This window comes from Myotis brandtii, unplaced genomic scaffold (assembly GCF_000412655.1).
Source record: "Myotis brandtii unplaced genomic scaffold, ASM41265v1 scaffold532, whole genome shotgun sequence".
Lineage (NCBI taxonomy): Eukaryota > Metazoa > Chordata > Mammalia > Chiroptera > Vespertilionidae > Myotis > Myotis brandtii.
Window position 1 is genome coordinate 998,857 of NW_005369955.1, and position 11,624 is coordinate 1,010,480.

Sequence of the window (11,624 nt, forward strand, 5' to 3'; positions counted from 1 at the left end):
CCTGGCGTGGAACACGGGAGTGTGTGACTGAGCTGCTGACAGGGAAGATCCGCGGGCGGGGCAGTCCCATGCGCCCAGGGACTCGCCGTCCTGGGGGATGCCCAGTGAACAGAAGACGGTATTTACTGCCCTCACAGAGCTCAAAGGCAAATAGGAAGGCAGGAAACAAACACGCTTTTTTAAAAAAAAATTAGCAATTTCAATAAGTGCAGAATTTTGAAAAAAGGGTGTGGTAGGTCAGAATGATAACCCTCAGGAAATGGTCCCGTCCTGCTCCCAGGATTAGGCTGTGAAAGAGTGGGAGGATTTAGCTGGAGTGACTGTGCTCCAGGGCCCAGTGACTTCGATGGAGGGAGGGTACCTGGTGAGTCCACTCTAACCAACCACACAAGCCCAAGAAATCAGCCTGTTCAGCTGGCGGCCAGAGGAGGCAGAACGAGGCAGAATGAGACAGAGCGAGGCGCCTGCAGCCGGCCCGGGGGCGGGCGGGGGGTGGGGCGCTGATGGAGAGGCGGTTGGAAGCCGGGAGCCCCCTCTGATGCTAACAGGTAGCGAGAAAACAGGAGTCTCAGGGCCTCAACCGCAAGAATGAATGAGGTCATTCATCCCTCATCCCAATGAGCTCTGCAGACTTTCCCCTGGGCCTCCAGGACGCTGCGGTCCCGCCAGCCCTGGTCTCAGCTTCTGAAACCCCAGCAGGCGACCGTGATGGAGAAGACAGACTCCGCTCCCACACGAGGCTCAGACGGCCTGGCAGCTGCCTTCGAGTTGTCCGTGTATCGATGATCTGTGATGGGTGAGCTGTCCGTGTATTGATGACCCGTGATGGGTGAGTTGTGCGTGTATTGATGACCCGTGATGGGTGAGTTGTCCGTGTATTGATGACCCGTGATGGGTGAGTTGTCCGTGTATTGATGACCCGTGATGGGTGAGTTGTCCGTGTATTGATGATCTGTGATGGGTGAGTGACAGGAATGGGAAGAAGCTGAGTCATGTGGGGGCATTTCTCCCTCTGGCGAAGGTGCAGCGTGTAGTATTTCTGGTGATGACATATGTGCATGTTTTCTATTTGTTTAATCCATCTCAGAGCATTGAACACAATGTCATCCTGGCGGAGACCAGCCTGGAGGGGAAGGTGCAGCCAGAAGCTTCCGGATCATCTTTGCAGAAGCGCTGCTCTTGGCTCGTGGCAGAGAGAACACAGCAGGGTCTCGTGCTCCTCGGCTTCGGGGCAGAGCAGGGCCTGCGCGCAGGACGAGCCGGGAGGGGTGGGAGGCAGTGCTGAGCACACACCGCCCAGCCTTGCCTGAGGCCTGGGGCACTAGGTGACGAGGGGCTGCAGGGAGGCGCCCTCTGCCCGGGCACCCAGCATTCCCCTGCAGTCGGCAGAGCTGGGGGACAGGGAGCCTCACACGGGGTTCCAGAGCGGCTTCCCGGGGTGCAGGGGACTGTCCTCGGAGCCAGACCTCCACATCAGATCTCAGGGTCACCGAGGGAAGAAGTTGTCTGGGGACCTCTCGGCGGCTGTCCCTCCACTGTGCCATGCTGGCCTCCACTGCGGGGCCTTTGCACCTGCTGTTCCACCACCAGCACAACCCCCTGCCCGGCCCCATCCTGCTCTGCTGTGGCCCCGGGCAGGTGACAAAGGCTCTCTCTGAGCTTCCCAGCGTCCAGCTGAAGATAAGGTATTCCATCCCCGCCTCCCCTCCCCCGGGGGCAGGGAGAGCCAGTCAGCCCGGCCACCTGCAGAGGGCAGGTGCTGGACAGGAGGGGACGCTGCCCCCCTCGCCCGGCCCGGCCCCTCTAGGCTTTGAGACGGCTGCAGTTGCTGCCTGGTATGGGGCTATTTCTGACGGGGCTGTCAAGGGGACCAAAATATCCCGGGAAGTCTATAATTGCGCAGAGCTGTCAGTCTGTGTCCGGGGCTTCCAGGGGAGGCCTCTTTGCTGCCTGGAACCCTTCGCTGTCCCTGCCCCCCCTTCTTCTGGGGACCTCCCCTGCCTGCTCTTCCTGCCTCTTCAGCCCAGAGGGCCTGGCTCTCCCGGGGAATCCACCGCCTCTCCCCACGGCCCCCCTCCTCCTGGCCCCGCCCACCGCCTGGCTCCACCCTCCTCAGCTCCAGGCTGGGGATCCCACCGCTCTGGCCACTCTGCCCCTGGGGGGACCAGCAGCCGGGCAGCTGCCTCTGCCGCACTCTCGGAGGCAGCGTCCCCCTCCCCGATTTTCCTGTTTCTCCCTCGCTGTCCAGTTTATTCTCTCAGTCCCAAGCCTCCCCCTTTAGCTGTACTGGGTTAGTAGTTTTAAAATGAGCTCTGTCTCAGGACCTCTGGCCTGGGAAAGCCCCGGACTAATGACAAGTCTCCTCTAGAGACAGAGGAGGTCTGGGGGGAGGGTGGGTGCGGCTGCTGGCAGGTGGTCCCGGGAGGGGCTGCCTGGGCTGGCATCTTCCCATCTTCCCATCTTCCCGGGACTCGCTGCTCCCAGAGGACCCGCCTGGACTGGAGCCCCCGCGGGCATCTCCCCGCCAGGTAAGGCTGGTGCTCTCTGCGTGGCTGCTGGAGGTGGGGGCCTCATGTCCACACTCTCAGGGGACACGAGGGGAGGGCCGTGGGCGCGTGAGGGTAGGAGAGCCCTTTCCAAGCTCAGGTGGCTCCTGGTGGGGCCTGAGCTGAGGGCTGTGCCCTGCCTGGACCTGAACGCCAGGGCCCAGGGGAACGCGGTGTGCAGGGAGCCACCTGTGGATTCCCGTGGGGCGGCCGGGGAAGCGGGGGTGCAGGGACCCGCACGGTGTCAGACGCGGGCTTATTTCGGGGTTGCTACTTTTAAAGTTGCTGAGATAGTCCAGCCTCTTGCAAATTCCCCGTAAGAAATGTGGAGCAAGAGCCAGAAAAATGGGAGGGGAGGGGAGAATCCCCCTCTTCAGCGGTGCAGGCACTGCCAGAGGAACCCGGCCCTTTGGGTCTCCATGCGGGTCTCTCCCTCTGAGCAATGCAGCCGCTCCATCTTCTCCAGCCCGATGTGCTGCTGCCCCTTTTCTGCATGTGGCCTCCTTCGCGGGCCGAGTTCACGTCCAGGTGACCGAGTGTAACCCATTAGTCACGGTGTTGGCAGGTGCCCTCACGTGTCTCCACTGAAGCGAGACGCAGAGATGACAGGGACACGCTTGTCAGGACCCCCTGAAGGAGGTGACTCACTGTCCTGGGGCTCCCTCCCCAGAGCAGCTCCCCTTCCTGCCATCTCCCAGAGCCTGCGCAGCCCCTCTGGCTCCACAGGGGGCAGTGCGGCCCCCAGTCTCTGTCTCGCTGACCATGTGCATCTGGCAGAATCCTACCAAGCCCGACTTGCGCCTGAGAACCACATCTCAGACCCTCCGAGTTGGGTCCACTGAGTTGGTCTGGGGACAGTCTAAATCCCGGGGCATCCGCACTGTGAGTGGTCTGCTGGTGGGTGTGCCGCGTGCTGGTGCAGGAGGCGCAGGTGCAGGAGGAGCTGGTGCAGGAGGCGCAGGTGCAGGAGGAGCTGGTGCAGGAGGTGCAGGTGCAGGAGGCGCAGGTGCAAGAAGCGCAGGTGCAGGGCCAAGCCCGCTGTCTGTCTCGCTTTCCAGTACTAACTCTGTTGCTCAGTCCAGGTCCTAGGGCAGTGATGGCAAACCTATGACACGCGTGTCAGAGGTGACACGCGAACTCATTTTTTTGGTTGATTTTTCTTTGTTAAGTGGCATTTAAATATATAAAATAAATATCAAAAATATACGTCTTTGTTTTACTATGGTTGCAAAGATCAAAATATTTCTCTATGTGACACGGCACCAGAGTTAAGTTAGGGTTTTTCAAAATGCCGACACGCCGAGCTCAGAAGGTTCGCCATCGCTGGCCTAGGGGCTGGGAGTGTGTCCAGTGAGCCTCAGTCTCCTCCTCTGCCAAGAGGTGGCAGAGGGACAATGCAGATGACCCGGTGCCCGGCACCTGGTGAGTGTGACAGGCCCTGGTTGGCATCAGTGTTCCTGGTGGGGGAAGCACCCCGTTCCCATCCTGCATCTCCTTGTCGCTCTGCTGCTCAGGGGCCACTGCGTGACATTGGGAAACGGTCACCTTGCTGTTGGACCTTCGTGTGAGGCAAGAGGCTGGAAGAGATGAGGGAATGGCTCTGGGAGTCCATAGGCCCTTTGAATGTTGGGAGCAGACATTTGTCTGTAGCTGGCTTTCCTGGGGCGTCTTCAAAGTTCCATCAGCTTCCTGAGAGCTGTTGCACGCGACCAGACGGTTCCGCAGGTGGCCGGCCGGCTGCCCAGCCCACAGGCCTCCTCGGGGGTGACGTTAGCTTTGCTTTCAGGGCTTGCCAACATGAGACATGCAGGTTTCCTGCACAAATCTCCATCTCTGGCTTTTCTTGAAACATGAGACGATGGGGACCTTTGGGCTTGATTTCCTGTACGGCCCGCAGAGTAGCCGCCACCTTAGGCAGGCGCGTGCCCTCCGGTCATTCCAGGTTGTCTGCATGGGCCGCAGGGTCTCCCCGGACACCGGGTTTGCGGGCTCTGGGCTGGACAATCCGCTTCTCTCTCTCCCTCTGGTTCCATCCACTGTACGGGGGCTGCAGGGGGAGGGAGGCCAGGTGTCCTGGGAACGGAGCCGTGGCTCACGTGGAAGATAAATGCACAAGGACCCTCAGTGTGGGAGGAGGAAGGTGTGTGGCCACGGTGACCTGGAGGGCTGCCAGGTAGGAGGCGGCTGGTCTGTTCTCTGGGTCCCCACAGTGGAAGCGGGGCCAGTGGGGGAATTCCACTGGGCACTGGATCCAGTCCAATCCCAGTGATGCCACTGGCAGAGGTTGGCTGGGCACTGCACATGCCACTGGCAGAGACTGGCTGGCACTCACGCGCCACTGACAGAGGTTGTCCGAGCACTGCACACGCCACTGACAGAGGTTGTCCAAGCACTGCACATGCCACTGACAGGTTGTCCGAGCACTGCACACGCCACTGACAGAGGTTGTCCAAGCACTGCACATGCCACTGACAGGTTGTCCGAGCACTGCACACGCCACTGACAGAGGTTGTCCGAGCACTGCACGCACCACTGGCAGAGGTTGGCAGGCACTTCCCAGGGCCCACAGAGGGCTGATCTGAACTTGACTATGTGGACCAGGAGCACTTTTGAGGTCTTTTCTCAGCCTGAGGTCCTGCTCGGGAAGCACTCCCTGCCCAGCCTCTGAGGCCTGCGAGCCTGGCCTGCCTCCCCTTTCTCCTCCTCCTCCTCCTCCCCTTCCTGCTCCCCCTCCTCCCCCTCCTCCTCCCTTCAAAGCTCATCTGAGCAGCACATTTGTTTTACAAATGAGGGAACAAACTCAATGAAATTAAATAATTTGTCCCATTGTCCCATAGAACTTTCCCCTCTTCCGCTTCCTCCACCCTCTCCTCCTCCTCCTCCCCCCCTCCTGCTCCCCTTCCTCTTTCTCCTCCCTCGGTGCTGCTGCTGAGGGTGACAACAGAGGCTAGCACAGCTGTGTGGTCCCCACAGGCCAGGGCCGTGAACTGTGTGCCATTCAGCTTTGTAAACAAGGAAGGAAAGATCGGGGAGTCCGAGTGGCTCACCTGTGGACAGGTAGAGAGAACCCAAGAAGGGGGACTAAGGCCACACCTGGGGGATGTCTCCCTCCTGCTGGGAAAACTTCCTCTCAAAGGGGAGATGCCCTTGATGCCGGCCTGCCCAGCACATCCTGAACCTGAACAAGGCACACTGGGAATTCTTTAGGTGGGACAGGCCCCTGAGGAGTTTCAGCCAATCCCCGACTCGGGAACTGAGGACACACCAGGTTGCCCAACAAACAGAGCGAGCTCCCAAGTCGAGGATGGCCGCGATGAGGCATGGGGAAAAGGCACTTCCCGCGTCACAGTGAGGAGGCAGGGGCCAGGAGTGCTCCTGCCGGCCTCGTGCTTAGACATAGAGGTGGGTCTCAAACACGGGCCTCCTTTAGTTACTGGGACACAGAGGGGTCGACCCTTTGGTCTCTGACCCAGGACTCTGCGTTGCGTGTGTGTGTTGCAGGGGGGGGGGGGGCCTGGGGGCGAAAGCCCCCCCCCCCCCCATTTCAAAGCCAGGAGGCCCGGCCGGCATCTCCTTTGCACTTTGGCTGGGCCAGCACAGGGTTCATTGAAACCATGCGTGAGTGACCGACCACACGCGTGTAGTCGAATGAATGAATGACATGCCATGACCACCCCTCAGCTGGATTAGTTAGCAAAACGGACACCTTCTTTGTGATGTGAACAAGCGTGATTCCGTATGGCTTCTTAGACCCTCCCGGGGAATGAGCGTGACACGCTGGCTGGTCCGCTGGTGCTGCAGGGAGCATCCAGGTGCACGTGGCCTCGGCCACCTGGCCAAGATGTCCCTTAGATGACCTCCAGGGAGCAGGACTCTGGGCTTGTGTTATTGGCTCTCAGGAGGGGGTGAGACGGAACAGTCCCTCCCTCAGCTGTGTACTCCCAGTTCCTGGAAGCTCAGACGTCTTCTTAACTCCGGCTGGAGATGGGGGTATCATTTCAATTCTGTTTAAGTTTGATTCATAATAAAATAAAATTTCAAAAAAAAATGAATTTGCACCATCTTTGGTTGGAGCCCTCCCTTTAACCAAAGGCTGGCAGAGGCGAGCCGAGTGGAGTGACCACGACTGCCCGGCGTCTGCGTTGCTGGGAGACAGTGTGCTCCTGATTCCACGTGGACAAGGAAAAGCAAACGAACTGCGCAGTCGATTAAACAACATCTCACTTAAAGTAAGACAGACCTGCCGCTCAATGTGCTTACGGATTCGCAGGCGCGAGCCAAATAACCGCCTTTTACGCGCTCTCTCCTAAGAGGCGTGAGATGGCATCGCGGCCCCCTCGCCGCTCATCCGGTGACCGATCACGTCCCGCCCAGACACTGCCCGTCCCCTGCCCAGCTCCGTGCAGGCCCCAGCGGCCCGGCAGCCTGCGGCGCCCTGTGGAAGGCCTGCGCGGCTCTTCCTCGTCCTGCACGCTCCCTCCCGCCGCTCCGTCTGTCCGTCCGTCCGTCCTCACTGCATCTTTTTTGGGAGGTGCCCGCAGAGTAACAGAAACTGAAGGCCTGGCCCCGGGCCATCTAGCTCTGCAAAAACAAACACTGTGCCCCCTGGAGCCCGCGACGGGGTGCCAGCTGGTGCCAGGCTGTGTGTGGGGCACACACCGCTGACTCCTGTGGCCTGGCGGGGCTGTGAGCCCCTGGACGGACGGACACACGGAGGCCGGCGGAACTTTAACCCCACAACGAGTAAGTGGCGGAACGGGGATTCACACCTAAGTCTCGGTGCAAAGCCGTGCCCTTAACCCAAACAAAAACCCAGACTTCCTTACAGCATTCGACCCAAAAGGCAATGCACCATTTGCCATATCTTTTTCTCTTCAAAAATATTTCTCATTAGAACGTTTCCAATGATAAAAGTGACCAAAGCATTTGGCTACACGTCCTTTCACAACTTTGTATCCAAACTTACACTCAGTCAAAACCCAGCCCCTGAGCGGGCGGGGGGTGGGGGGAGGGGGGTAATAACGATGGCTAAGCCGTGTCTCTAGCACGGTATCTGGTTCCTAGGAAGTGCGCCCGCAGTAGCTGGAAGGGGCACTGCTGGAAGCATTTTGTTTTGTCTGGTCTCACGGTGCTGGGCCGTGGGTGATGGCTCCCATTTGTCTTCTGTGACACTGATGGGTGGCAGGGGGCCCAGGTGGGGTGTGTCTGGGCCTCTGGAGGGACTCTCAACAGCAACAACCCGATCTTTTCCCCCGAGTGGCCGTGCACAGGTCAGCTCTGGCTTTCCCTGAATCTTTGATTTTTAAAAAATATATGTTTATTGATTTCAGAGAGGAAGGGAGAGGGAGAGATAGACCATCAATGATGAGAGAGAATCATTGATCAGCTGCCTCCTGCACGCCCCGCACTGGGGATCGAGCCCGTGCCCTGACCGGGAATCATGCCCAACCACTGAGCCACACTGGCCAGACTGCAGTTTTTGTTTTTATTTTTTTATTACCATCACCGCCTGGCAACCAGGCTCTGAGCTAGGGATTCTCATGCCCACGGGAACTGCTAGGCCACTGGGGTTGAGAGATGCAGCGGGTGGCACAGCTGGTGAGTGAAGGAGACGAGAGCCAAGCAGGTCTGTCTGGACCACAGCCCAGGGCTCTCCCATCCGCCGCACTGTCTCCCATCTCCCAGGGGGACGCTGCTGTGGCTTCTTCTCATTCTCCCTCAGGAATAGGGGAGCCTGCTGGGGGGGCACCTCCCAACGCAGTGAGGGTGCCGCCGCGCTATTTATGTGCATTGCTTCATGGGACCAGACGCTGCTCAAAATAAGCTAAACACACATGTCCCTGTGTCCTCAGGACCCTGCAACCTGACACGGTCTCTTGTGAAATGAACTGAGAGCAGCGTACTTGGCGGGGGGGGGGGGGGGGGGGGGGGGAAGAAGGAAGAAAAAATCGGAAGAATTCAGTACTAAACATGTGACAGAATTAAGAGGGGCTGTGACAGCTCAGAGAGGTGTGACTGGGCTGATCAAACAATACGGAGCCACCAGGCCTTCTCCTGCGGACGGCGGGGCTGAGACAAGGTGTCTTCCTGTCTGGGCCACCGCCCCACTGTGGCCCCACAGGCCTGGGAAAGAAACTGCGAGGGTATCCGATGAATGGAGTTAGGAAGCTGGGAGGGAATGTGGATGGAGGTGGAGGAAGCTGGGGGGGAAGGTGGATGGAGGTGGAGGAAGCTGGGAGGGAAGGTGGATGGAGGTGGAGGATGCTTGGAGGGAAGGTGGATGGAAGTGGAGGATGCTGGGAGGGAGTGTGGATGGAGGTGGAGGAAGCTGGGAGGGAAGGTGGATGGAGGTGGAGGAAGCTGGGAGGGAATGTGGATGGAGGTGGAGGATGCTTGGAGGGAAGGTGGATGGAAGTGGAGGATGCTGGGAGGGAGTGTGGATGGAGGTGGAGGAAGCTGGGAGGGAAGGTAGATGGAGGTGGAGGATGCTGGGAGGGAGTGTGGATGGAGGTGGAAGTTGGCCCATGGAGCGGGACGTTGAGCAGGTAACTCTGAGAAAACGTACCTAAACTGAGTTGTCAATCAAAGATGAAAAGAGAGGAAGGGAAGAGAAGACACGGGATGAGGAAGGAGTTGCAGGAGCTGGAGAGCCTCCTCTGTGGTCTGCATGGGAACCTAGCTCACCGTGGCTGAAGTTTAAAATCTGGGCGCGGGTGTCCTTGCCCATCGGAGGAAATGTACTGCACAACTATGGCAAATGAAGGGAGAATCCAAGAGCTTAAAGCTACCCCTGGAGGGGACATACAGCACGGCCAGGAGGCCAGCTAAACACATTTTCCTGAATGTGCTGATGTTTGTGGCTGGTTGTCAGCTTTTTAAGTTTTGTGTTGTGCCGTCATTACCTTTTTCATTCTAAGTAAGTATTCACTTTGGTTCCTGGGGCAAACAAACAAAACAGAAAGATAAAATGGGCGGGAAAAGCTCGGGTGCCTCTGGCCTCCGGGAAGCCTTTGTCCCCTCAGTGTCATGCCACGTGGCCTCCAGCTTCCCCACACCGAGCTCTCCCCTGTGGCTTCTGGGATGGGCACCCACCCAGTAACCCGGCTTCCTTCCGTGGTGCCCATGTGACTCATGGGAGACTTGCCACATGTAATCTTGGGAGTGCAGGCTGCCCCTCCGCTGCCCCTGCACTGCCGACGCCCCCCTTCTCCTCTCCCTCCTTCACATTGGGCCACACCTACATGCAATCAGGTGACAAAGGTGAGGCCGGAGAGGCGGGTGCAAGCCAGTCCATGCAGGGCTCTGAGGGGCAGAGAGGCAGGACTGGAACGAACGTGAACACAGGGATTCTGATCGAGAAGCTTCGTCAGGATGTTCGTTCCCTGTCCCTGGAGCTACCAGTGCCCGGGACAGTGCCAGGTATACAGAAGGTGCTCAGCATGTATTTGGTGACCGAGTCAGGTCACACAGAGCTCAGTTCTGAATCCAGGTCTCAGGCCTCGGCTCTTCCCAGGCTGCTGGGCTCTCAGGCAGCCCCGTAGAGACAGAAGCCACCAGCTCCCTCTGCCCATCCCCGACCGGCAAGAGCAGCCTGCATCACCCACAGCTCAGCAGGCACGCACCAGGGGCCCAGGCGGGGCCTGTGATCTGGACAAAGTCACGCCAGGCTTTCATGTCTCAGCCAGATTCCTGCCCGGAGCATCACCTGTCACCCCAGCAACACATCCTCGGTACCTCCCTCCCCCTCAGCCTCCTCCCCGGTGGGCAGCAGCCAGCGGCCAGACTTTCAGAATCAGACAGAGCTCACACTCTGCCCAGGCTGCCCCAGCCATGTGCCAAATCTCATTTTCTCCTGCTAAATTGCTTTCTGCTCAGTGTCTTTCCTCCCCCACCTCTGGGTCCCTGAGTAGGGAATGCTGGTTACTATGGTGACGGGCTGGCTTATGGAAGGAACTCGGCTTAGTAAATTAATTGCTGGACTTTGGAGACTAATGGCAGGGCTCTGCCTCCCAGGGACAGGGTGTGGCCTACATCATGCCAGCTGGGCAGCCGGGCTCCGGAAGGAGTTCTGGGCCTGGTGAGGGAGAGGGAGAGTAATGGTGCCCATTGCAGTTTGTAGGGGCTGCCACCCGAGATGGGCTGGACCGCGTGGCGGGCTGCCAAAGGTCTCACATTGACTGTGCATCTAATCTGTGCCAGGATCTGTCCTGCTTGCTTTGCAAAAATTACTTTTTGTAACCCTCACTGCACCCCCTGATGGCGAAGAGACCACCCTCCTTTTAGGGAGAGGCGATGCTCGCTGACCCACTATGGGGCCTCACGTCCCACACCAGGCCCGCCGCACTCAGAGGCATTTACGGTGATCAGTCCATTTACTCCTGGGTCGAAGGCCATTCTCTTCTATATAATTTTTCCCAGAATATAGAAGCACAGGGAACATTTCCAAACTCAGTCTATGAAGTCAGCATTACCCTCATCCGCAAACCAAAGGACATTCCAAGAAAAAGGAAATGACCGACCAAACTCTCTCATGAACATAGATGCAGAAATCCTCAAAAAAATATTAGCAAATCAAGTATGCTAATATATAAGAAGAATTTACACACCACGACTAAGAGAGTGTAGCCAGAGCAACTAGGCAGGAAAAAGAAGTAAAGGCATTCAACTTGGAAAGGAAAAAGTAAAATTATCTCTATTTGCAGATGACACAGTCCATATGTAGAAAACTCTAAAGAATCCACAAAAAGCTATGATAAGTAATAACCAAAATCAGCAAAGTTTCAGGATATAAAATCAACACTCAAAAATCTGTTGCAAATTCTGTACACTAGCAGCCAATAATCATAAAAAGAAAAATTATGAAAATAACTCCATGTATAACAGCATAAAAATACTCAGGAATAAATTTAACCAAGGAGACACAAGACTTATACACTGAAAACTATAACTCGTTGTTGAAGGAATTTAATGAAGGCCTAAATAAATGAAATGCTATCTCCTGTTATTGCTTAACTAGAGACCCAGTGCACAAATTTGGGTGGGGTCCGGCCAGCCTGCCCTGATTGGGGTGGGGGGGCG

The 11,624-nt window shown here is 57.5% G+C and overlaps 1 protein-coding gene across 1 annotated transcript in view; it reads left to right on the forward strand.

The window, feature by feature from the left end:
* Positions 1-2,131: 2,131 nt before the first annotated feature.
* The window catches only part of COL22A1 (collagen, type XXII, alpha 1), a 127,911-nt gene continuing 118,418 nt past the window's right edge, over positions 2,132-11,624 (forward strand). The window contains exon 1 of the mRNA XM_014549017.1: positions 2,132-2,528. The gene's annotated coding sequence lies outside the window, so the exon portion shown is untranslated. The remainder of the gene's footprint in view (positions 2,529-11,624) is intronic.